This window comes from Rhipicephalus sanguineus, chromosome 9 (assembly GCF_013339695.2).
Source record: "Rhipicephalus sanguineus isolate Rsan-2018 chromosome 9, BIME_Rsan_1.4, whole genome shotgun sequence".
In the NCBI taxonomy this organism is placed as follows: domain Eukaryota; kingdom Metazoa; phylum Arthropoda; class Arachnida; order Ixodida; family Ixodidae; genus Rhipicephalus; species Rhipicephalus sanguineus.
In genome coordinates, this window is record NC_051184.2 from 84,913,452 (window position 1) to 84,940,438 (window position 26,987).

A 26,987-nucleotide genomic window follows, 5' to 3' on the forward strand; every position below is an offset into this window, starting at 1 on the left:
AAAAGTACAATGAGAACGGCAAAGCGCTAACTTACAACTGACCTTTATTGAAGAAAAGCGACGAAATATAAAGGAGACGTGACATACAAAAAACAAGAAACAAAAAAGCTAGGCATAAAACAAATGTAAAAGCTTATAAAAGGCAAACAATATTCAAAAGACATGACAAGAAAATATCTACTTACATCATGTGTGTCGGTCATGCGCAAGGTCCAAAAATTCATTCTAAAAAGAGACAGGGCGTGCAAACACGGACACAAGAAAGAGGTCAGGACACCACAAATGGCGTTTGTGGTGTCCTGACCTCTTTCTTGTGTCCGTGTTTGCACGCCCTGTCTCTTTTTAGAATGAATACGTACCAACTAGCTCAGCTGTCTCTTATGCTAAGGTCCAAAAATTCAAACTTTTTTTTTCAGTCAATGCAAGAGATGGCGCACTTACACACTTTGTACCCAACCTGGCAATCTCATTAGCCTCAATTATTTCGCACCTCAGCTAGGAACTGTACCGTTTTACCACCTGGCACTGGTCAAATAGGAGTTTGCAATTTGTAATGTCACACGTGCTACAATGAAGGTCTAAGTGCCTGCTGTTGATCTAGTGAACATTATTCTTATGTTCACGCAAACGATCGTTCACGCACCCATAGGTAGGCAAACTCACTCATAAGTCGACTCACTCGGATTCAGATCATGCCATGAGTGTAAGCCTGAGTGCTAGTGAGTAATATTTTGGAGTCCAAGTCAGTCCGACTGAGAAAAATTTAGCGAGTCTGAGTCCGAGCGAGTGCAGCTGAAGAAAATTTTTGGTGAGTCTGAGTCCGACCGAGCCCTAAGAGCAAAATATATTTCTTGAGTGAGTCTGAGTGAGGTCCACTTTTTTTGCCAACCTGTGCTGCTGGCTTAACTGCCATACTGCTTCCTGCACTTTAGAGGAACCGTGTAAACAACACACTCTGCGCATGCAGTGTATCGTACGCAATCTTTCACCTGGCACTCTTGTTCTCGCTTCTCTAGCAAAGTGGTTTTCGTAGCGAGTCAAGATAATGTATTATTCCGTATTATTCTCTTCCTCCTGATTTGATCATGAAATGCGTTGAAAGGATCGTTGATCAGTTTAAGGCACTTTCATTCCAAAACAAGAGCGGAGTAGGTGTAAAATGTTTTCTGGTACTTCTTTTTTTTTTCTACTTGTGCTCCATCTTTGTATCGTGGAATGACATCTACCTGCAAAAAACAGGTATGGGCACTGGGGCTTGCATTGCTCCTGCACTTAGTAATGTGGTTTTGGCCCAGTGTGACCGAGATATTGTGAATCATTCTGCAAGCGAATCTTTCATTACGCTGACGATTTCTTTGTGTTCCTCAAGTGCAAAGACAACTATTTCAATCAAAGGGTCGGTGAAACCTTACAGCTCCTTAACAAATGCTTAGATCCCTTAGTTATTATGCACCAAATGCCTGTAAACAATTCAATGCATTTCCTCGACATTGAGTTGCATCACTGTCAAGATCATGTGTGCTAGGCTTATGTAGCATGTGCTCAGAAGCTGCTTCTGCCTTATCACTCGGCACATTCCAAACAAGTGAAAAGAGGGATAACTAAGCTTTGCTTAAAAAAATTTGGCAGATCCCATGCCTTGTGGGAATCAGTCTCATGCAAAGCAATGAGCGAGTAGTTGTCTATGCTGCATTTTTTGGCTTTGAGCCAAGCATTCTGAGGTGGATTGATGTGTTTTTTTAAGCGTAGTATTGCATGCACATTGTGGCGTTATCAGGCACGTCAACTACACTGGCATTTAAAAAGTAACCTATGGCCTGACGTAACGTCACCACTCACTTCAGAGCACATATGACAGCATTGTCGAAACAAAGTGCTCTTTCCGGTGCGATGATGTGAATATCATATGTAACTTTCGTTAGCATATTCCTCCGGGATCGAGCAACGCATGAATATAGCTTGCTGAATCATAGGAATACAAATGCAATGTTTATTAGACTTCTATAAGAGCGGAGCCAACACTGGAACCACAGTTGACATTAACCCGGCATGACGCCTGTATCATAGGAGTACAAATGCAATATTTATTGCTTTGTTATAAAATTAGATAGCTGGCACTGCAACCACAACGGATATTGCACCGACATGCCGTCTGCATAGGGTCTTTTTCCAAAGCAGTTTCAAGATGTGGCGTGGCTCTGTGGTAGAATACCTGACTGCCATGCAGAATGCTTGGGTTCGATTCCTGCTGGGATCCTGATTTTTATTCTTTGCACTCGTAGGGTCAATGCTACCGATGTCGGTTTTTCTTTACACTCTCGCATTTAAATTACCAATTTCTGTTCTCGCCGTTCCTGGGAAGATATATAAACTACCAATCACCTGTGGTAATAATAATAATAATAATAATAATAATACCTGGGGTTTAACGTCCCAAAACCACGATATGATTATGAGGGACGCCGTAGTGGAGGACTCCAGAAATTTCGACCACCTGGGGTTCTTTAATGTGCACCTAAATCTAGCTACACAGGCCTCAAACATTTTTGCCTCCATCGAAAATGCAGCCGCCGCGGCCGGGATTCGATCCCCCGACCTTCGGGTCAGCAGTCAAGTGCCATAACCACTAGACCACCGTGGCGGGGCGATCACCTGTGGTGTATACCCGCCTACCGTGGCCCATGGTATATGGGTATGTGCCACATGTGTCTGGAGGAAAGGGTTTGACGACGAATGCGGCAGGATTTTCATGTTATTCATGTCATTACCAGATAGTCATGAATATTCAGCAAACCCTCTTACCCTCCCATGCTAATTTTGGTCTACAGCAAGCTAAGGAGGCAATCACGAGAGCACCCAGACGTAGACGGCTAGGTAGATATAGATACGTAAATAGAAACGTTCAAAGTGCCTTGGGTTCTCTAAGAAATGCTTCGCATTTAAAAGAGTCCCAAGAAGTCGTGCGTGCGCTCCTTACAAGCTAGGTACCCAAGGCACGTGGTTACGTCTGTTGCTCAGGCCGTACTAAAATGTACAAAGTCCCATCAGCGCTCTGCTGAGCTGGAAATGCCACCTCTGAGAGCAAGAAAAAGAAAACAGCCATGTTACCGTACATTCACGTTGTGTCACATGGCCTCAAAAAAGTCACTGAACGCTTGAATGTCTGTGTAGCGTTTAGTGCAGCTCAGAAGTTATCCCAGCTTGCCATAAAAATCAAGTCGCTAGAGAAGTGAGAACAAGAGCGCCAGGTGAAACATTGCATGCGATACATTGCATGTGCAGAGTGTGTTGTTTACATAATTCCCCTTAAGTGCAGGAAGCAGTATGTCGGTCATACCAGCAGGTGCCTGAACGATCGTTTGCGTGATCATAACAATAATGTTCACCAGATCAACAGCGGGCACTTCGCCCTTCACTGTAGCACATGTGACATAGAAAATTGCAAACCCCTATTTGACAAAACACAAGTGGTAGGACGGAGCGATTCCCAGCTGACGCACGAAATCATTGAGGCTAATAATATTGCCAGATTGGGTACACAGTGGTGTAAGTGTGCCATCTGTTGCACTGACGGAAAAACAGCTCAAATATTTGTACTTTGAGCATGACCTACACACATGAAGTAGATATTTGTTTGTCATGTCTTCCGACGTTTTCTCTGCCTTCGCAAATTTTTCGTTTTATTTTTTTGCGTCTTGATTTTTCGTGATGTCACATCTGTTTTTATATCGCGTTACTTTTCTTCAATAAATGTCAGCTATAAGTCGTCGCTTTGTGGTTCTCTTCTACTTTTGTGTTTTTTTGTGCAATGTAAGCTGTGATCATGAACCACCAACAACTGGCCTAACATTCTTGAATATTTACTTTCTGTGTTGCATAAAATTCTGGGACATCAATATCCCAGAAAAAACAGTTCTAAATGTCAGAACATCTTAAGCTCATGTAAGGGCTTTCCTGCAGCCAGTTTTCTTTCCCAGATTATAATCATTGTTATGATGGCATGGCCCACAAAGTGATAACGTGGGAACAACACATCGTGGCATTTTGCTGCGATGTGTTGTTCACATCGCTTTGCATTTGCTGGGCAACACAGCTTTGCATTTGCTGGGCATACAAACCGTTTTTAAGCCCTGTTGTACCTTCGGATATGTGTTCATGAAACCCAAAGACCGCACACCCGCAGACGATCAGAGTGGGGTCATCTACAAGTATGATGTGGGGATTACGATCTGACTTAAATCGGCGAAACGGACAGGACAGGTTCAACGAGGTTTAAAGAACACAAACGAGATGTTGCTAAAGCAACCTGTGCAATGCGTTCTCAGACGGAGCTTGTTGAACACTGCTGGATGATAGGGCACAACTTGCACATAAATGATGCGACGACGCTGGCTTGTGAATGAAGGTGAAGGAAAAAACTCCTGGAAGCGTCATTTATTCGCAGTGACGCATCAGCTTGCAACAACAACCGCGGCTCCCTACCGGACGTTTACAAGGACATATGTCACTAATCATAGTGGACTGGTCGACTACCGCATATTTTTTTTTCTTTTTTGTTTACACTGAGGGTGCCACCTGCATAGGAGGCAGAATGTCTGTAATTTTGTTAGTAATTGTTGTGTTAAATCGGAGTAAACGTTTTACAACCAGTTCCAAGGTGGTTTTGAAAAAATGCTTCACCGATTCATGGTATTCCTGTCTCTCAGCCGTTTCGCACTCTGCTGCTTTCTAGCCCCCTGCAAAACATGATTAGCATGGAGCCTTGGACGAACGAGACTATTACCTTGGCATCCTGATACTTCATTGGGACACCAACTGAACAAAGCTAGAAGCTAAAGTGACAAAAAGGATATATATGCTGAAAAAAAAAATTGACGTGAACTTAGCAAGCTCTTATGTTGCAACATTATTGAGAGAGAGAGATAATATAATGAGAGAAAGGCAGGGAGGTAAACCAGAATTCTAGCATCCGGTTTGCTACCCTGCACTAAGGGGAGGGGGAAAGGGAAAGAAAGATGGAAAGGAAAGCAGGCAGAAAAACAGACTTGCAAAAAAAAAACAAATGAATAATAGGACATGTAGTTTACGACATGTAGTTTACAAGTAAACTTGAAGGTGTGTTAAAGACCAACCTCCGACCTTGGTCTTCTGCAGAAAACATAATCCTTGAGAAAACTACGTCTGGCATGAAAAGGATGGGGATGAAGTGAAGACACTGAACTGACAAACACGGGTGCCAACTAATAATAATAATAATAATAATAATAATAATATCTAGGGTTTTACATGCCAAAACCACAATATGATTATGAGGCACGCCGTAGTGCAGGACTACGGAAATTTTGACCATCTGGTGTTCTTTAAAGGGAGACTAAAGGCAAATATTAAGACGACGTTGATTGTTGAAATAGCTGTCCAGAAACCTCGTAGTGCTACTTTTGTGCCATGGAAGTTGACATCTGGTGTATTTAAGGGACACTAAAGGCAAATATTAAGTCGACATTGATTGTTGAAATAGCAGTCCAGAAACCTCGTAGTGCTACTTTTGTGCCAAGGAAGTTGACCATCTGGTGTTCTTTAAAGGGACACTAAGGCAAATATTAAGTCGACGTTGATGTTGAAATAGCGGTCCAGAAACCTCGTAGTGCTACTTTGTGCCAAGGAAGTGCTTATTTTGAAATAAAATCATGTTTCAGTGGTCCGCACCGCGTTAGCACACTCAAGTCACCCCGCCTGAAAGTGGTCGTATCACGTCACTGTAGCCGTGCCCAACGTTGCCCGCCTTTACTGCGCGGCGGCGTGCACTTGGCGGTGTGCACCATTCGGGCATCCGGCAGCGTCACATGCATGTGGCATTTTGTCGAACTTTCATTCAGAGCGACTTTCACGAGCATGCAAAACACATGCGGCAGTACGCGATACTAAACTACCACTGAGAACGCGACTGCCTGAGCGCAGCAGGGCACGGGTCAAGCGCAGTTAAACGAAAAAAGAACCTTTGAACCACGCGCGCTGTTCCCCATGGCAACGCAAAAGAGGCTCTTTTTTCCATGAATCAAACAGAAATGAACAAGCAGCATTTTATTAAGTCTCTTGATGCACGGAAGGTTAATTTTTTATTGCAGCTAGTTTGATTACTAGTGATTAATTGTAGTCGGACGCTCTCACGTCATTAGGATCATTTCCAAAATGTCCCACTCGTGGCGCATGTCGTGTGATACATTTAGCTTAATTTCTCGGTAAGTAGGGCACTGCTGTTGATAATATTGCTGTTTTAGACGTTGTCATACATTGAGCTTTCACTCTGACATAAATTGTTATTTGCCTTTAGTTTCCCTTTAATGTACATTGACATCGCACAGTACACGAGCCTCTAGCATTTTGCCTCCATCAAAGTGTGACCGCTGTGGCCGGGATAGAAGCTACGACCTTCAGGTCAGAAGTTGAGCACCGTAACCGCTACACCATAGTGGCGGACAAACGCCAACTTCCAAGTGTTTATTTCCAGAAACCACGCTGATTTATGCATGCTGCCGAGCAAGGTAATCTCATCACAGATATAGTAATATGAATGAACAAACAAATCATCATGAGCCACTTACCCAACAGAGTCGAGACATGCGCCAGAAACTGCATTGACCGAAGCTGACACAGGAACACATGTCCATTACAGGATCCATCCGAGTGAGAAGCAAAAGAGGCAGCGCACAACCTAAACTTGACATGTCTACAGGCTATCTTTCAAAAATATCATTTCTATGTCACTTAAATCTAGTGATAGCGCACCAATGCACTGACTGCCTGCCCTTTTTATTAGGAACGCCGCAATTGTCTCCTTTTCAGTACGGCTGCTTGCTCTCCCTAGAAATGTGGTTTGGCTGAAGTGCGGCGTACAACCGCAGTGCTTGCAGTGGTTGCCAAGTGCCTGCCCACGTTGCTGCTGACTGGCAAGCAGTGATCCCTTGCACGATCGTTGAAACACCGGCCCTTTTGGCCGATGTACACCCTACCGCAGCTTAGACCACTGCAAGAGCTGTGCATGTGCGCCACACTACAGCCAAACCACATTTATAAGGAAAGCAAGCAGCCACACTGAAAGGAGACAATTAAGGCATTCCTAATAAAAAGGGCAGGGTGTCAGTGCGTTGTCGCGCATCACTACATTTAAGTGACATAGAAGTGACGTTTTTGAAAGGGCCTGTACATGTCAAGTTTAGGTTGTGCGCAGCCTCTTTTGCTTCTCACTCGGATTCATCATTCAATGAACACGAGCTTCCGGCGCATGTCTCAACTCTGTTAGATCAGTGGTTCATGACGACTTGTTTGTTCATTCATGTTACAATATCTTTAATGCAATTACCTTGCTCGGCAGCATGTATAAATCAGCATAGTCTTTGGAAATAAACAGTTGGAAGTTGGCACCCATGTTTGTCAGTTTGTGTCGTCACTTCATCCTCCTCCTTTTTGCGCCATACCTATTTTTCTCAAGTACTGAACCAACTATCTCAGCAACAAGCCCCGCTGAAGACAATCCTCTTAGTGACCTCCTCTCCAAAATTCTGAGGGGATCCCCATTATGAAAGGGTTGCTGTCGGATAATTTTTTATAAACACAGAAGTAACTGTAACTTTGTTTCCTGTTACAGTTACTGCATAAAAAGGTAACAGTGTTACATCTACAAGTTCCTCCAACTTAAAAGTAACCAGTTACAGTCACAAGTTACTGAAAAAAGTAACTAGTTACCGGTAACGCATAACTAGTTACTAGTCACTGCCCGAGACAGTTTCTGTGTTACGTTGCATTGATTATCTAGTAAACAAAGGAACTAAAGCTCATTCTAAAGAGACAGGGCATGCAAACACGGACACAAGAAAGAAGTCAGGACACCACAAACACTAACAACTGAAGAGACGCACAACGGCGGAAAAGAAAGAAGGCACGAAAACTTATCTGCGCATGCCCATGCAATAGGCGAACCTATCAATCTGGCACACATGGGGGTCTACGTGAAGATAACTGTTAAGGCATTTGATTTCATCTTTATGCAAGTTAATCGTCGGTTGGCTCACGCATGCACTACCACTAATTTCGATATGCCATGCTTCAATCATCAGGCACGTTTCTTCATTTCTATGCCGGTACAACACTGCACATTCATTGAATTTTGGCGTACACTTACAATCTCGACAATGTAAAGATAGATTAGAAAGTGTGCCTCCGGTTAGCGATCTCTTATGTTCCAATAATCTCTGGTTAATGCAGCGGCCCGTCTGTCCTATGTAGAAGCGGCCGCAGCTGAATGGGACCTTATACACCACACTCGTATGGCAATCAGTGAATTTGTTGGTGTGTTTTACGAAACAAATATCGGCCCGCTTCTTGTCTTTTACTTGCTCATTCTTCCTGTGCACCGCGGCACAAATCTTACCTATAGCTTATTGGTAGCCGTGAAAACAACACTAACGCCGTATCTAGTTCCTACTTTCTTTAGCCTGTGAGATACGCAATGAATGTACGGTATACCTACGACACGTTTTTTCCTACCGCTTTCTGCAACCATGCTCGGACTTAACATAATGGACTTCTTTAAACGTTCAGCGACAGTGGCCACTGCATCACAAAGACACCCTACATCTAAAAGACGCGTAACCTGCGCGTTAAAGCTATCACTCATTTTGTGCTCACAGGACTTGGTGAGGGCTGACTTAAGGCAAGACATGGCGATGCCGTTTTTTACAACCTTCGAGTGCTTCGACGAAAAATTTAACAGCGGTTTCGAAGATCTAGGAGAATATTGCCAGCACACGTGGTTCTTCTGAAATGTTAAGGAAACGTCTAGAAATTGTATTCCGTTATTCTGAGGCACCTCTTTAGTAAAGCGCACCCCTCCTTCATTTACTTCAAATTTTTCGCTCACCGAGGTTACCACTGTTTCAAAGTCCTCACCACTACAAAAAAATCAAGTAATCGTCCACGTAACGAAAAACCTTAACCGAATTACCTCGGGCGCCTTCCCAAAGTCTGTCAATATTGCTAAAGTATATATCACAAAGAACCGGAGCAACCTTAGAACCAATGCATATCCCCGATTTCTGCACATGACCGCCTTCCTTCCAACCTACCAGCGTCGACTTTAAATACGTGGAAAGAATTTCTAGAAAAGCCCCGATAGAAACATCACATTTATCGGTGAAAACAGGCTCGTGCCCTTGTTTGTTAATACATTCATTTACACATTTTAACAAGTCCTCATGCGGCAAAGAGTAATAAAGGTCTTCAATGTCAAGATGAGTGGAAAGAAACAACAGTTCACTGAAGAGTACAAGAAAAAAGTAATTGAATTTGCAGGGGCATGTGGAAGCCTGGAAGCACAGCCCGAGTCCAGAGATTCTGAGTAAAGCTTTTGCTATGGGCAATGCCAGAAGAATTGCATCATGACATACAGCAATCAAATGAAGCTCCTCAAGACAAATTACAATCGCATCATAGTGCCATGTTGTTAAGCAGCCAGATGGCTCCCTTTTCATTCCCAAGGGTAACTGTATACGAATGCGAGTGCTTGGCTCATCACAAGTATGCTTTAAGAGAGTTGACTGTTGGGCTAGTTGGTGTTTAGACATGGGAACCATCGTTAAAAGCACAACACCACACAACAAAAGAGAAGACCAGACGAGCACAGGCGCAAACCGCCCTGTGCACGCCTGTGCTCGTCTGGTCTTCTCTTGTGTTGTGTGGTGTTGCGCTTTTAACGATGGTTCCCATGTGATCACAAGTGCTCGGCTGGGGACTGTCATATGTGCTCAGAATTCATGCCATGTTCTGCACACACTCCAATACACACTACCATTTCCTACAAATGAATAGACCTTTTTCAAGCACACGAGCGCCACTAACGGGCGCGCAAGCGCTCATGGGAAAAGTGTGTACGCCGCAGCAGTTGCCGCACCGAGCGCGCGGGCCTCACGCTTTGCCTTTCCGCTTACGCCGTGCCAGCACATGTCAGATCAAGTGAATGCAACAAGGTGTAACATAATACTGCGTAAATCAGTCGTGAATTACTTCTGTGTTCAACTACGACGGCCTCTCTACGATTTCCATCTGTGTTCCCGCGTGTCACTGCCAGACCACCTGAGCGGTTCCGAAGCGTCATTATTATAATTTCTTTTTTGGCGCCAGCATGCCCTACAGCATAAGTTAAACAAAGAGATACAACTGGGTTTCCTAGACAAATTCCGCGAGCGGTCATTACAATTCGTGAATCGTGGATCTATTCGAAATCAACGCCCACTGACACTGTTGACGAGCACAAGGAAGGTCGGGCTCTAATATTTAAAGATTGCGCAAGACAGTATCTCACCTCCTAATCTTTCTTTTGCGTACCGATAATGTAAGTGCACGTCAAAGTTCGATGAATGCGCAGTTTCGTACCGGCACAGGAATGAAGAAACACAATGATTGAGGCATGGCATATTGATAGCAGTGATAGCGCATGCGTGAGTTTACTTGGTGGAGAAGAAATGAAATGCCTTAACAGTTATCTGTCACGTAGACCTCCACACGTGCCGGATTAATAGGTTTGCCTATTGCGTGGGCATGCGCAGATAAGTTTTCGTCTTTTCTTTGTTTTGTTTCTTTCGCTGTTGTGCGCCTTTGCAGTTGTTAGTCGGCGTCTGCAGTGTGGTGTCTTGACTTCTTCCTTGTGTCTGTGTTTGCATGCCCTGTCTTTTAGAATGAATTTGGTGTTACAGCTCATATTTAATACATCATGATGATATCGGCACGCGATAATAGACATGCTGCTTGAAGGGGTACTGACACAAAATTTCGCGGCCGAGATAGCCTGCTGGATCGATTCCCGTGTACGTGCGTGTACCATCTGCAAAATATCGACAGCGAATAAAGCTTGGAAAGTATTTTATATGAAGTTTGAAGTTCGCAAGCGCGATCCAGCATTATAGGCCGCACCTGGTGCATTGACACCCTCGGAGGTGACCCGATGTGACCCCCCTACTTCCCCTATGTAACCGTTGTAGCCGGTACAAGTTATGATGACGTCGTAGCCGCCATTTCTGTTTTGACGCGCTTCCCGACGAATCGCTCCTCGCCAGCGGGTCGAACCTGAAGTGATTCGCCACGTCGAAAATTCCTTCCATCCCCGCCGCAAGAAAATCGTTGCCATCAGACGACGATGAGCCCCACGACGACAGACCGTGCAGAAATGCGTCACTGTTCTGTGTGCTCACGTGACCGAGCGTGTCACTCGCTAGGTGGTGATAGTTGCATCCGGCGGCTTGTAGTTTTTGGAGCTCTGTCAAACCGAAACTGAGGCTGTGTCGGTAATGAGGAGCTTGTAATTAATTATATGTCGCGTGCTGCAGCAAACGATGTGCCGTGTTATAACTAACAGGCCCCCAGCAACACATTGCAGCAAAAAAACGCGGGGCGAAAATTTTTGTGTCAGGACTCCTTTAACTGCTACATCCGATGCATATCGCTCGGTAATACCGACACTGCACTGTGTTAATTCTTTCGCATTTCATGCGTGTAGATACATGCAGATGCGTCCGGATGTGTGCAGTATTTACGGCGTAAGAATAATCAAGAAGCGGCGACGTGTTCTTTTCGTTTCGTGATCCCACCGATATCACGGCGCCAATGAGCAGCAGGTGAGCGAACAGCCGGCTCGCTCGGCGTACACACTTTTCCCATAGTGCTCCATGCGCCCGCGAGGCGCTCTGGGATTGCTTGAAAAAGGTCTATTGCATCTCCAAAGACGTCTGCATCACTGGGCTATCAATGTTGTTACATTCCTTGTTTATCTGTAGTTTCAGGGATAGATAAATCATCGTGCAGTCCAGCTTCTCAAAGAAACTGCAGCAATGCCTTCATAGCCACTCACGCTGAAGACCGGGTAGCCCAGTGCCCTAGGACTTGGTACTCTGTGACAGGGCAGTTGTCATCTAGCTGGCCCAGTGCGGCTGAGAGGACAATGTCGGCTTTGAGAGAGTGCTTCTGTCATGTCTTTGTTGTGTCGTTACAGACTCTCCTCTTTCATCCCCGTTTTCCCTCCCCAAGTACAGGGTAGCCAACCGAAGTATACTCCTGGTTAACCTCCCTGTCTTTCCTCTACCTTTCTCTCTCTCAAGGATAGATGCTTGGGCAAGTTGGTACAAAACCATTTGTCCAACAAACAGCCTTTTCTGTCTCTTTTAGTGTTTTGTGACATAACTGCAAACTTGCTCTACACTTTTTATTTTTTTTAAGTCTGAAGTTTATTAAATAGTTGAGTTGAGTTACATGGTTAGCATATTACAGCAAGTGGTCCCACAGTTTCATAAAAACTGGCAGGGACCCCATCCATGTTCCCCCATGGTTACATGGATGGGGTAATTATAAAAATACAGCAAAAATATACGGACGTGTAAGCAATAATGAACAGCCTGATTAACAATAGGAATAATATCACTACATAACACAATGGTAATACTCACTATTGAAAAAAAAGAAATGACATGAAGACAGGAATAACAAAAAATAAGATTAAGCCAGATTACGGTGATCATGGTGTGATGGTGAAAAAAAAAGAGTTGGCAGATATTGCACTTGTAATATATGCTTAATTTTCATCCACTTCAATAGCATAGTGCACGGAACAAATCATGCAGCACGAGTGTCACAAGGGAACTATCGATCGCGGCTGAGCACCAATCAGGGTCGAATTTGTCGACTGGGATCGGTACCTCCACGCCCTCATCTCGCGTAAATACAACAATCCCAATCGGGAAACTCGGTCCCGATCTAAATCCCACCGTGTGACACCCGATATGAACTAGCTCGTTTTGCCGCTATGCTGAACCTAGTCTTGTCGCATTATGACCGTGTCCGCTCAGATGATAATTAGTAAGACAAAGAACATACCATGCTTTACGGTGAGCTTTAAGAGGAATGAGCAAAACTTACCAGCCAGGCGCAGCACTCTGGTTGCTCTGGTATCCATCCCAAGTGCCGTCACCGCCGTTCCACCACATCTCGTACGGAGCGGTCGGGTTTACCGGACCGAAGTATTGCACAGTGGATATGGGCGACTACCGCAGTGGTCGCATGAATCTCATATTCTACGAAAACAGGCATTGCGACAGTACACGAGAATTTGTAGGAGCCCACGATGCGCTTACAGTGTGCTCTTACCGCCGGCAACACGAAAGCTATGGATACGGATTGGATCCGCATACGACTTCAACAGGTCGGAGCGGTTACTTGTGTTTTCAGTCCGTAAAAGCGTAGCCTTTGAGATTTAAACACAATACTCAGAAATAACCGTTGTTTGAAATATATCTGCACCACATAAGAACCCCCGCCCCCCCCTCAAAAAAAAAGAAAAAAAAAGCAGGAAAAAAAATGATATACTACTTCAAAACTGCTGTATCGTACTATCTGTGCATGAAGGAGGCACACTAAATGAACCCGCTCAGCACCGCGCACTTCCTTGTGTTGTTTATTTTTGTTTTCCTAATGAGTAAATGCTGGTCAACACAAAGAGGCCAACAAACGTTTTAGGCACAGCCGTCGCGATCATGGGTAGCGCAACACGTTGTGTAAAGTGGTGTTGAAACTGTTGAAACGTCTTGCACGTGAACAACTTCACACCACTACAAATGCTGAAAACTAACAAATACCAGCAGCCATAACATGCATTTATTTGGTAACACACTGGACGTAACGTTACGGTTGAACGTGTCCTTTGATTGCCTCTTGGGTTTGGTCTGCTTGGGAGCAAACGTCATTCGTGATGTTTGCACGTTTAAATGTACTACGTGGGCAGAGGGCACAGCGACTGTGCACACAGAACACATTGAACATAAACATGCGCCACAGTGCATACACGGCAGCCGAAGGCCAAATGCTGCAGTGAGTTTTCAAAAACGGGTCGGCAAGTTATGATCGCGTCACGACCACGAAACAATGACATGACAGCAAACGTCATTCGCCGTGTGTGCTTCAAAAACGTCGGAACACGTTGAAATGTACTGATACCCCTTTCGTAGAAGAAGCCGAGAAGACGCACGTGTCCACAATGCATATAGCTAACACACAATACCAAACTAACGTGCTACCTACGGTGATTCTGCAGAACCAAATCACCACTAAAAACCCCAACCTTTGCCACACCAGTGAGCCTCGGCGGAGAGCCTTGGCCAGCTCCAACCGCTCCAACCTCGAGCATCAGCTAACGCTGGTTGCTATCGAGGGGCCCAGGACGTGGCCCGCGCGCGAGCTCACGGTATCCCCGACTAAAGGCGCCTCTATGTATCTCCTCAAATAAAGACGTTTATCGCCAACCTTGGATGACTGTGCCGTCGTCCTCGCACTCGCTCTATCAGCACGTACGATTTCGGGAGATTTCTCGAATACCAAACTGTACTGCAATCATGCAGACTGATGTTTCAACTCGAGCAGGGCATATCGCGAGCGAGCTGCTTTCACGTAAGCGAGCGAGCGCGTGCGTGCACCGCGATAGCCGGGTCGGGCAAAGACCCTCGTGCAGAGATTCCCCCAGCTTCCATGGAGTTGGGGGAATCTCTGCACCCGTGTGCAGAGATTCCCCCAAAGAGCACAGATAACATAACCTGGCTTGAGTCATTGGTTAGATAAACAAGGACCCCTTGTTTATCTGCACACCCCTCATAAAGATTTGTAAACTGAAGTATAGCTAGTTGGGCAAGTCGGTGCACAGTTTCAAATAAGCAAATGGCTAACCCTTTCTCCTTCACAGCCACTTGCTGTGTGCCCTGTTTGCTTAATTCCTTCAAGCATATCTCATTCATACAGAGCCAAATGCAAGCATGCACATTCTCACCGTGGTTATCTGTAGATGTAACAAAACATCTGCACACTTCTTACAAGAAAAAAATGGCAGATTTCACCTTATGTAACAACTTCATATATGGAAGCTTTAAATAAAGGAAATGTGGGAGGAAGTAACATCCAGAATCTTCACAATGAGTAAGCTGTAGTTGGGGGTGCTGGAATAATTTCCACCCCCTGGTGACTGTTGATGTGTGCATAGCAGAACTTAAAGGCAATTTGTACTTTTGCCTCCGTTTAATACGACTGCTGATCCTGAAAACTTGGTAACTACTTTGTTGTGTCGTATTTAGTGGGTAATATAACCCTGGGATCTTGTTAACGTGGGCTAGCTGAGCTTATGTAAGCGCTTAGGTACAAGAATAGGTGTGCCATATGACGGTAAGAATTATGTAGAGTGCTCAGAAGTGTGGGAGCCCGACGAGCCCGAGGGAGCAAGACACAACCTACCTTAATTGATCGAGCTAGCTTCACAAAGAAAGAGATGGGTTGTACAAGAGAGAGAGGAGGCAGAGGATTTAGGAGGACCGAAACTGGCCACAGGATGGTTGCACCTTGCAAAATCCTTCATTTTTTTGGCAATAAATCTTCAACTTATCAAGCGAAACCAGGTGAAATTATCAAGCATCTTTGGAAGCTGTATCGTTTTTTGAAATCTGAAAGGAGTATCTGTCTGCTTCAGCTGAGTTGTGCTGGTCAGCTCATTTACTTCAGTGTTCAAATAGGATGCTTTCTCCCGTTTAAACTTCTTACTATTCTCTCATCAATTCTTTTATGGTGCCTTTGGCCCATACTCTTCATTTTGATGGTTGGACTGTGACATGCCGTGGTCTTGTCTTGGGCTCAGCAAATCATTCGCTTGTTGATCATGGTGAAACATTGTGTTTTGCCTCTTCATTTTCCTTTCTTCCCTTGCATCGACTGTTTTGGGTTGTAGCAGCACTAATGCTGCAGAGTCATTCTGGTGTGGCAGCTCATGATAGCTCTCAATTTCAAAATCTGATGAGTGCTGCTTCAAATTAGTTTCACCTTTTAGCAACATTTGTACAATTAGGTGCAATCTTGTGAATATGAGGTTGTTCTCAACTGTGAGGTCATCTTTTTATGTGAAGTAACGTGCGGGTATACTTGGGGTATTTGATACCCCAAATACCCCAAGTATACTTGGGGGTATTTGGCACTTATCTGCAGGCTACGTACAGCCAGCCTGTCAATATGAGGGCTTTTATTTTTTGCAGTGAGTAACCAGTTGGTCACAGACCGCTGTGCACAGTTGTATATTCGCTGTATGTTGACATGTCTAGCTGAGGTGACATCAACAGCTGCACTGATGTCCACTTGGAACTGCATTTGTTTGCAAGTAGAAACTTGACATAATACAGAAGAAGGTCCCAAAGTAAAAACTGTCATTCACTTCCATTCACTTTAGAAGTATGTGGATTGAGCTTGGTTTGTAACTTTTTTAAAGTGCCAAAATTGTTTCATCCTCATTATCTAACACCAGGCCAGCAACTACCTTCAATGATGGTCTTGCTGCATTAATTACTGTGAGGTACTGCAGCATGAAGCTCTGCTTGAAAGTTCACCGTTGTTCTGCAGTGTTTCTTCTAGTAGGATTTCACTGATGTAGAATTGTTCTCCATTGGTTATGCGCTGATGTTACTTACTGGTTTACCTCTAACACAATGTTTCATGATGCCTTAGTTTAAAAAAACAGCGCAGAAAACCACAGGGAAACACAGAAAGGGAACACGAATAGTGCTCAGGCCCATAGTCAGGGCAGTGCCCAAGGGGCCCGCCCTCCAACACCCTTCCGAAATTTTGGTGAGGGGGTGTTTTACCGAAAATAAATAGAAAGTAGGCATTTTCTGTCAGTCAAGGCCTTTAGCAAGTAGTTTACATATAGCTCAATGGGATATATGTTTCATTTTAGGTAAGCAAGGTAGCCGTACAAATATAGCGCTCTACTGCCAAAAACATCATGCCTACAGCAAGTATGCATTTAATAAATATATCACCTTTGTTAAAATGCTCTAAAGGGTTCTGTTGCTGACTAGACTTCAAGAGTTGAGTCCCAACTGCATAAATTCATTTGCCTTCTTAGACAACCATCTTAGCTGGTTATTTTTGCATATGTACAGCTGTAATCAATATCTAGTTAGGGCTTCACACGTGTGACAGAGGCGTTGATTCTTGGTCTTGCAACATAGACATCTGCAGCAGAATGCCTACTATTTCAATTATCTAGCTGCACTGTGGCATATTGTGCAGTCTTCAAGGCAGTGCCATCAACGTTCAGATGTATGCATCCATATTTATTTATTTATTTATTTATTTATTTATTTATTTGTTTATTTATTTATTTAATTATTTATTTATTTGTTTATTTATACCCTCAAGGCCTGAGGGCATTACAAAGGGGAGTGGTTAAAAGACACAATTGAAGATCCTAATGAAAGAAGGGGACTTGCTCGAGGGGCTCATTTCTTGGTTTGACACGATGACATAAAACCAACAGGCAATTAAACCAAGGAAAGCATAGGGGACATTATTTCTTGTTTTTAACTGTAGTGTAGCAAATATGACATGAATAGGAATGTATTAAAGCGAACCAAAAAACAACACTTCAGATTCCTAGTTACACAATGTTAGTTGATGATTGACAAAAACTGAAAATGCCTTGTATAGATGCGAGTGATCTAGGAAGGTGGTTCCAATCCTTCAAACTCTGAGGGATCACTGAGCAGGAGAGACTTCTATTGCGGCATGTGGCGATACTAATTTTATTATTATGACCAAGGTGTGCAGGAATAAACAAAGGTGGGGAAAGTAAATCATGTTGGATTGGTGGGATATAGTAATAAATTTTATGAAACAATGATAGCCTGAAAATATTGTGGTGGGATGCCGTTGATGGTAATTCGAGAACAATTTTCACGGACATTACACTTGCTGCATGGTTACAGTTGTAAGTCATAAATCTGGCAGCACTATTTTGAGCAAGTTCCATTACAATAAGTAGTTTGCTAGTAGTATATGGATGCCATATAGCAGCCACATATTCAAGTTTACTTGTGATAAATTTTGTAAATGATGAACTTGAGAGAGGAAGAGGCAGAAGAGACGTTACGGCGATGATAACCTAGCATGTGATTAGCATTGCTAACACTAATAGTTATGTGTAATATTTAGTCAAGATCAAATGTAGTCTGAATGCCAAGATAGTGAAATGTAAAGACAGGTTCAAATGACGTGCAATTGAAAAGATAACAGGGAGGGGTAGTGGCAGTTTGAGTTGAGCGGGGTGCTTTGCATTTTTTATGATTTAGCTCCATGAGACACATGTTCCAACAGTTAGATACAGCATCTAGGTCATTTGTAAGGCCGTAATGTCAGTATTGTTGTTAATTTCATGAAATGTCAATTGTCCATAATGAGGTGAATATCAGAAGTTCAGAACACACAATTTGAAAAGTCAGTAATGTATATTAAGAGGAGCGAAGGGCCTATAACAGACCCTTCTGGTGCAGCAGAATGAACAGGCTTGCTAGATGTCATGCCATTGCATGCAACAGACTGAATAACCAAGGTGAGAAGACGAGTGTCTATATTTAATTTGCTTTGTTTGAAAGGGGCCCTGCAACACAAATTAATTATGTAATTTTCATCGCTTCTTTTCGAACTGTGGAATGCACCGAGATTGTTGCACAAGTGGCAACGTCAAAAACAAAGCTGTTACAATTTTATTTCAACAGAGAAACCACATTCGTTTGGGACTAGAGTGACACACAGTGACTATTTTGACGATAGGAAACGATGCTTCATCACGTGGGAGCAACGACATTGGATGGGCGTTTTGATTGGTCTGACGCGACAAGTCACACATAATATTCACATGGTGCCAGATAGGCCACACTATTGTGCAGCCTATCCGGGAAAATTATAAAAGCACTCTTTATACTTCCTCAGATACTAAAAGATTTCCGTTTCTGAATATGAAATTTTGAAAACAATTGCCAAACGACGCTAGGTGCACTGCACAACGGCCACCATGAGGAGAGTCGTCCGGTATGTCTCTGTAAGAGGTGCGTGGTGATTAGAACCAGCCTTTGCCATTCATCGCAGTCCCCTGTCCCCCTACTAAGTCAAAGTGTGGGGCAGATTTTGCACCCCTCCCCCTCTTAGGTGACTAGGGAGGCACAGATGAAATAACATTGCAAGGCCCCTTTAAGAGAAGAAGTTTGTGACATACTTTATCAAATGCTTTCTAAAAAATACAGTCAGCCATTGAAGAACAATATATATATATATATATATATATATATATATATATATATATATATATATATATATATATATATATATATATATATAGGTGCTAGGTGCAATTCGTGAGTGAAGGAAAGAAGTTCGGTTTATTAAGAAAATAATTTACAAAACCATACTGGCTGGTGAAACCGAGATGGAGTCAAGAAACTTTATTGGCTAAGATGATAACATATATCCTTGAGCATTTCACATGAGATGCTAGTTAGGGAGACCGGGTGGTAAATGGTTGGCCACTGGACTTGTGGACAGGAATCGCATTCTGATCTTACAGTAGTAGCCACTCAAAATTTTTTTTGAAGGAATGATGGATGAGTGCATAATGTTCTAAAAAAAACTGTGTTAATGAGGACTGCACCAGGACTAGCAGATATCACAAATGAGTCAACAATTCTTTGGATGACCACAAGCCATGGCTTCACAGTGGTATGGAAGAATGGGCTTTCCGTCCACTCCTGTTCTCACAGACTGCCCTATTTGTGGAGAGCTCATTGGAAATGTTTTATTTTATGTTATTGTCAATCAATCGCACTGATGTATACACAACAAAAAAAAACAGGAAAAAAAAGAAAAAAAGACACTGGAGAGCGGATTGGCGGGGGGGAGGGGGGATGCCTGGGCGGGGGACTGTGCACGAAAGGGGAGGAAGGGTACACAGAATTTTATTTCAGGCTGCGTAAGAACGCGTGCCTGCCACGCTCTTCCCATAGCTATGACACGTACTGAATACATAATCACTCGTTTGCGGTGCCACTTAGTCATTTATGCCTTACACTTTGTGAAAGGGCTTGTTTCAGAGAATTTCGAGGTGCCACACTTTATGCACATCGAGTGTTCTGTACGGCCGCAACCACTCGGTTAGTGTACCCAAATTTAGGATTTGCGTCATAGATGTCGTTGCAGAACAATTAATTAGGATCGACCACAGCACGCCAGTTTTGGGGCTCGCGTGCGCAGTTGACGCACAGAGTCGCTCTTCTAGATGCTTCAGGGGCGTAGCCAGAAATTTTTTTCGGGGGGTGGGGGGGGGGGTTCAACCACACTTTATGTATGTTCGTGCGTGTGTTTGTATGTGTGCGTGTATATATGCGCAAGCAAAATTGAAAAATTTCGGGGAAGGGGGGGTTGAACCCCCCCCCCCCTCCTTGGCTACGCCCCTGAGATGCATTGGCAGGCAGGAAAACGCTCGTTTTGCCACAACACACGTATATATGTCCAGCGTGAAAGCAAAGATGGGCTACGCATGCGTCACGTAGAGGTTCATCAATTGCTGACTATACTTGCAGCGATCCTTTTTCAGGCATCGATCTATCGAATACTTGCTGTTTCATGTTCTCTAATGCTTTGATGAACGCGCGCATACGAGTTAACACGAAGAGGCGGCCGCACGGGCCCGTCTCATCGCGGGCGCCATATGCAACGCTCGCTCGGTTGCTGTGCCACGGTGTCGGTTTCGGAAAGTGACATGGAATGTTTTCGGAGTTTTCGGTGCAAACAGCGAGGTCATTGCATGCGCACGCTTATGTGCTCACGCACATATGTCCTAGCGTGGAAGCAGAGACGGTCTGGCCACGCATGCGCCTTTATATGAGGAATCGATCTATCGAATACTTATTGTTTCATGTTCTCTCGGTCTGATAAACGCACGCATGCGAGGCGGCCGCACGGGCCCGCCGCATAGCTGGCGTCATAAGTACAACGCTCGCTCGCTCGCCGTTTGCCACGTTGTCGGTGCCGGAGAGCTATGTAGCTAGTGGAATGTTTTCGGCGCAAACAGCGACGTTATCGGTGTCGTTCGTGCGCAGACGGGAATCTTATCGTACCGAGCTCTTTGTCGGAGGTCGGGAAAGAATACTCTTGTCGTACAGACAGGCACCTTTGTCGGTCTCGGAGGTCGGGAAAGAATGCCCTTGTCGTAACGACAGGTACCTTATCGGTCTCGAAGATCGGCAAACGAGACCCTTGTCGTACCCACAGGTGCCTTTGTCGGACCGACAGTTACCTATGACGGGCCGACAGTTACCTTTGACGGGCCGACAGCTACCATTGTCGGGCCGACAGCTATCTTTGTCGGACCGACAGGGGCGCTTTGTCGGATTTTTCGACTGGGACTCTCTCCCTAAATAAAAATAAAGCAATATGTCCGTTGGCAGTTACGAACATGTACTCCCTATTTCCATATAATGAGAGCCATCTGTAAGTTCTACGTAGATCTTGTTCGTGGATCTGAAGGAATCTCGAGCACAGTTTTTGCAGTGTAAGACGAAAGTGAAACGTGTCTTGACAGACGTAGTTGGGCGTTTGTTGTGCATTATTTCTGCACAAGGGCGAAGGAATGAATGCTAAAACAACAAAGTGCAATGTCACGCGAAGAACGGCAAGCAGCTCGAAACTCGTAACGCGCTGCTCGAGCAGAAAGGACGCACGGAAAGAACATACAGAGGATGAGCGCCAACAAACAACTTTCACAGCTCAACAATTAAAGCGCGCTGCTCAAACACAAAGGAGGACGCACGAAACGATCGCACAAGTATAGACAGGATGAGCGCGAACTGTCACAGCTGTAAACTATTTGACGTACAAACCAGCCCTCTAATCGCGAAATAAGTGAGCGCCCACGAGCGAGCACGCCCTGCGGAGGTACGCGCGCATCAAGACGCGCGGGGCGACGACCTTCAAAGCGCGCCCTTCGATCTCCTCGCGCCATCTCGCTAGTGATAACGAAAACACATCGAAGTGCCACCGATCTCTGAGTACCGCCTAAGGTAAATGGTGTTTATAATTAGTTCGCCGTTAGTATATTGAAGAACGTGCCGTTTGTGGCCGAGTTGGTAGCGCCGCGTGCTGCGGAATGAGGGGTCGTCGGTTCAACTCCCAGCGATGGAACTTTTAAATGCGAAGCATTTCTTAGCGAACCTTTGGCACTTTGAGCATTTCTATCTATCTATCTATCTATCTATCTATCTAGCCGCCTACGTCTGCGAGCTCTCATGATCAGCTCCTTAACTTGGTGTTGACCAAAATCGGCATGGAAAGGTAAGATGTATTGGCAAATATGGCTGTCTGGTGATAACATTAAAATCCTGTCGAGTACGTCGTCAAACGCTTTCCTCCACACACGTGTGGCACATGCCCGCTTACCACAGGCCGCGGTATACGGGTATGCGCCACAGGAGATTGACAGTTTATGTCTACGCAGTAATGGCGAGAACAGACATTGTTAATTTCAATGCGAGAGCGTTAAGAAAAACCGACATCACCAGCGTTGGCCAGACGACTGGAAAAAAAGAAAATTGGGATCCCAGCTGGAATCGAACTAAAGAATTCTGCGTGGCAATCAAGTATTCTACCACAGAGCCACGCCAGGTCAACAAACTGGTTTCGAAAAACAGCCTACGCAGGCGTAATGTTGGTGTAACATCCATTGTGGTTGTGGTGGTGGCTATCTAGATATACATGAAAGCAATAAACAGTACATATGTACTCCCACGATACAGGCGTCATATCAAATTAAAGGGACCCTGAAATGGTTTCGACGATTTTGTACGAACACATTGGACCGGTGCTGTGTACCTCATATCTAGCAATTGCTGACTTCTAGCATCTTTGTGAGGCATCCGCCGAGCGGAATCCATTCAGCTCATCGCTGCAATGAGAGTCACGCTCTCGCTATCCGTTCAACGCCACGATCCACGTGTCTGCGACTTTAACTACACCCCTGAGGACACAACTATATTGCCCGAGTTTACGCTTATCGGTGATCGTTATCGAATTCTTTTGTAGTGTTAGCTACACTTGTCTAGCCGGATGCGATTTCGCGCGGAACGTCATGAGCCGTGCTGCGCATGCGCGAGGATCAGTGAAGTCACACAGCTGGGTCACCGGATCTGGCACCTCACGCGCCCTCCGCCACCGCCGCGCGCTGCTCGCCGCTGCTGGTCTGCGCCGCATTCGGGTGGAGTGACGTCGTAGCCATAGACACAGTGGCGCGGGCGCGCGCGCAGCTATATGCCTTCGCTGTGCAGTTGCCGTCTGACACTGCGCTGGGGCCGCATGATAGCGCCTCTGACTGGCGTTTGCAGGTGGGTAACGCCAACGTGAAGGAGAGCGCAAATGCTATCTCATCAGATCCCGATGTAGTTGCCTGGAAATTAGCGGTTCAGCGTACGAAGAATGAACAGAAGAAGGCTAATAATCCTAGACCATCTGGAAAGCTAAAAATAATAAGCTGAGACTTTGCTAACGCTACGTATATCCTGGCATAGCCGAGCTAAGCTACTGCAGATTTTTTGTCTGTCCGCGTGCTTTTCAAGGTTGTCGCCGTACAGGAGAATAAAATAAGATCGGCTGGTAGTGTGGCGGCACATGTTGGAGCAGATATGAACCACTCCGCGAGCTTCGTCTTTGTAGCTATAGGTGTGCTGCCGGGCACACTGGGCCTCCGATATTGAGCGCAACCTGTCGGAGTGCAATATCGGAGGCCATGACTGGGCGAAGCTCAAACCGTAAGGTGCGCTCATGAGAGCGCTGTGATCGCCGGCGATGCCAGCGTGTCTGTGATATGAGGGCGCAAGGTAGGGTGAGGAATAGTGTATATATATAATTGCCCGTAGTGGCCTTGGTACACGGTGCGTCACTTAATTTCTGGTGTGAATGATTTATGGATGTTGTTTCGTAAACGCTGACAAAACTTCAAAAAACCGTTTCAGGGTCCCATTAACGTCGGAGGTTCCAGTGTTTTCGCCGCTATTTTAGCAGTCAAATAAACACTACATTTGTATTCGTATGATTCAGCAAGCTATATTGAAAGGTTGCTCGACCCTGGAGGAATACATTAAAGAAATTTACGTATAATATACACAGTATTACACCATAACGTTCACTCAGTTGCTTTTATTTCGATAATACTGACGTATCTACTCTAACGCCAGGGCTGACGCTACGTCGCACCATGTTACCCTTTAAACGTCAATGTAGTCGTTGTCGACGTGCCTTGTTTGCACACGATGTACACACAGCTGCTACAGTTACAGAAACAGGTCAATCCACCTCGTAATGCTTGGCTCAAAACCATAAGATACAGGATAGAAGTACTCGCTGCCTGCTTCGCATGAAACCGATTCTCACAATGCGTGGGATCTGCCGAATTTTTTAACTGCGGAGCATTTCTTAGTCGCACCTGCGGCGTCGGCCGCCGTCCAAACCCCCACTGCGCATGCTCGGCTCGTCTCGTGCCGGCAGCAAGCCTCTCCTATCACTTACTCGCATGCTCGGCTCGTCTCGTGCCGGCAGCAGGCCTCTCCTCTCCCCTCTCCCTCCCCCCTCTCGATCGAACGCGGGCGGTGTGTATATAAGCGGCGGAGCGCGCGTTCGGAATTTAGTAAACGGCGTCTTTACTTGGCTTTCGCTTGACCTGACGCATTGCTTGACTCGAGTATATGCGATGGAAGCAACAGTACCTTCAATCAGTGTCCCACCACTCGTTGAAGGCAACGTTACCCCTACCTCACTGTCGTCGGCGTCAACAACAGCAAGCAACGCAGAAGACAAGGCTGCGAAGAGACGAGCATACGAGGCTGAACGCAAGGGTTTGAAGCGCGCTGCGAACCCGGAACTTCCTGCACGACAAGCTGCTGCGTGACGTCAACGACGGGCTGCGGATCCTTCCCTCGGAGAACGAGAAGAGGATGCGAAACGGCAACGACGGGCTGTGGATCCTGAGCAGCAACCGTCTGTGAACGTCGAGCAGCGGATCCATCACTCGCGCAGCGCGACGCTTCTGCGAAACCCAATTACGCAACGTTCACGCGATACCCCCTCCACTCTGCGACGCATTTACTCGAGTTGCCCCCGAGGGGCGACATTTTTTTCTTCTAGTTTATTAATGCGAAGCAGCTTTTACGCTGGGCTTTGTCGGTAGTTCCATTGGCGACCGTCCGCTTTCTACAACCTACCATAGCCATCTGTAACATATTGAGCGCGCGCTCGCGCCAAGGAGAAGTCTTCGTCTTGTTCTTCGACCGCCTTGATGATGATACGTGCAGAGCACTTTAGGGGTCCGGGCTGCCGTATGCTGTCCTAGGTTGGCGTAACGCAGACAGACCAACGTGTGCTGGCGCGCGCTAGCGCGTTCGGGCCTGTGTAAGGGGCTGGGTAAGATGCTGTGGCCTCTCCCCCTTACACTCTCTCAGCAATCACGTGATGGCGTCGGCGAACGAGATTCTGCAGACGCGCGATGAACCCGCGTGGCGTGCTCCAACAAGTGTTGGGACCAGCAACAGCAACATCAACTACGATGAATTCATGGTGTGCTCCACATGCAAGGACGCGTTAACATCGGTCAACGTGCCCGTGATGAACGGAACCTTAAGTCGTCCCATGCACTCCTTCGTATCCCCACATGGTTGCCTTTAGTGGCAGATGCTGAATTTTAAAGACGATAGTCTTTCTTGGGGAACTTAAACGCAGAAATTTTGGTCTGTCCTTCTGTCTGTCTTTCTGTTTGTCGGCACGCCCCTCGATTCAGCCACTCGGCCAAAGTTGAACCACTTGCCCAAGGGCCAGCCATCGTGAACGGCTGAATAGGTTCATACTTGTGTACATTGTTGATCAAAAAGCAAACATTACGCATATCTGAGGCTCAACATCACTAGGTAAGTATTAGGCGGTGTGTTCCTTTAACAGAAAATACATAGATACGCAATTTTAAAGACCTTGATGGTATGCGTTTAACGTTGAGACAGTAACGCGTTTACTAAAAGATTGCCACAGCTGAAGCGATCAGCGGTCCAAGCCGAGCAAGCGCGAGCGCCAACAACAACCGTCTTCGTCGTCTTCTTTCGCAGGCGTTCTTGTCTGCGCCCTACCATGTTACAAATCACTCCCCCGCGGAAAAGGAGCCATCCTGGCCTCCTGGCGACCTAAGGAACAGGTACAACTGGTGGGTCATAATGCGGCTTCAGTCGATCGACGTGAACAGTCTCGCGGCCGCGACGACGGCGGTCCGTAGATGATTGAACAGGCTCAATCATATAGTTAACTGGGGATGCTTGACGTAGGACGCGGTAGGGGCCTTCGTACTTAGGCAGTAGCTTTGTGGAAAGGCCAGGAGCGGAGGAGGGAACGCGAAGCCACACCAACGTTACAGGCGAATACGACTGAGGAGGCAGGTTTTCGTCGTGACAGTCCTTCTGGCCCTTCTCGCCCTACAATGTTACAACCCTAGTTTCTTAAGGCGCGCTGAAAATGCGACTGCGTTGAAACTTGTCTTCCTCCGTGCCCTCTGCACAAGCTCATGTTGTGTTTCGGTTTCGGTTCAGTATTGCATTGTACGAATGACAGGGGGCGCCGCTCTGGCATTCCTGTTTTACCCAGGCGACGTTTAAGTAAGAGAGTTTGTGGAGAGTACTCGTTGAGTGTGGACGTTTCTTCTCCTTCGGCGCATCGCGCCAAACAGCGTGTTCGGGCAGGCCGGCGTCCCCACCGGTCGCGTTGGTCACCGCCGGTCTTCGTCTGCCGCTGCGCCGGGACTACCAGCCCGCAACACAGCACTCGTGTTTCCCGACGTATTGCCAGATGGCGTCCATATCTCACGCAGCGCCTCTTCTATCGTCTTTAGACGACATTTGCAGCGAAGCACGCAGATACGCGGCCAATTTTTTTAAATGCGAAGCATTTCTTAGCGAACTTCTGCGACTTTGAGCGTATCTATCTATCTATCTATCTATCTATCTATCTATCTATCTATCTATCTATCTATCTATCTATCTATCTATCTATCTATCTATCTATCTATC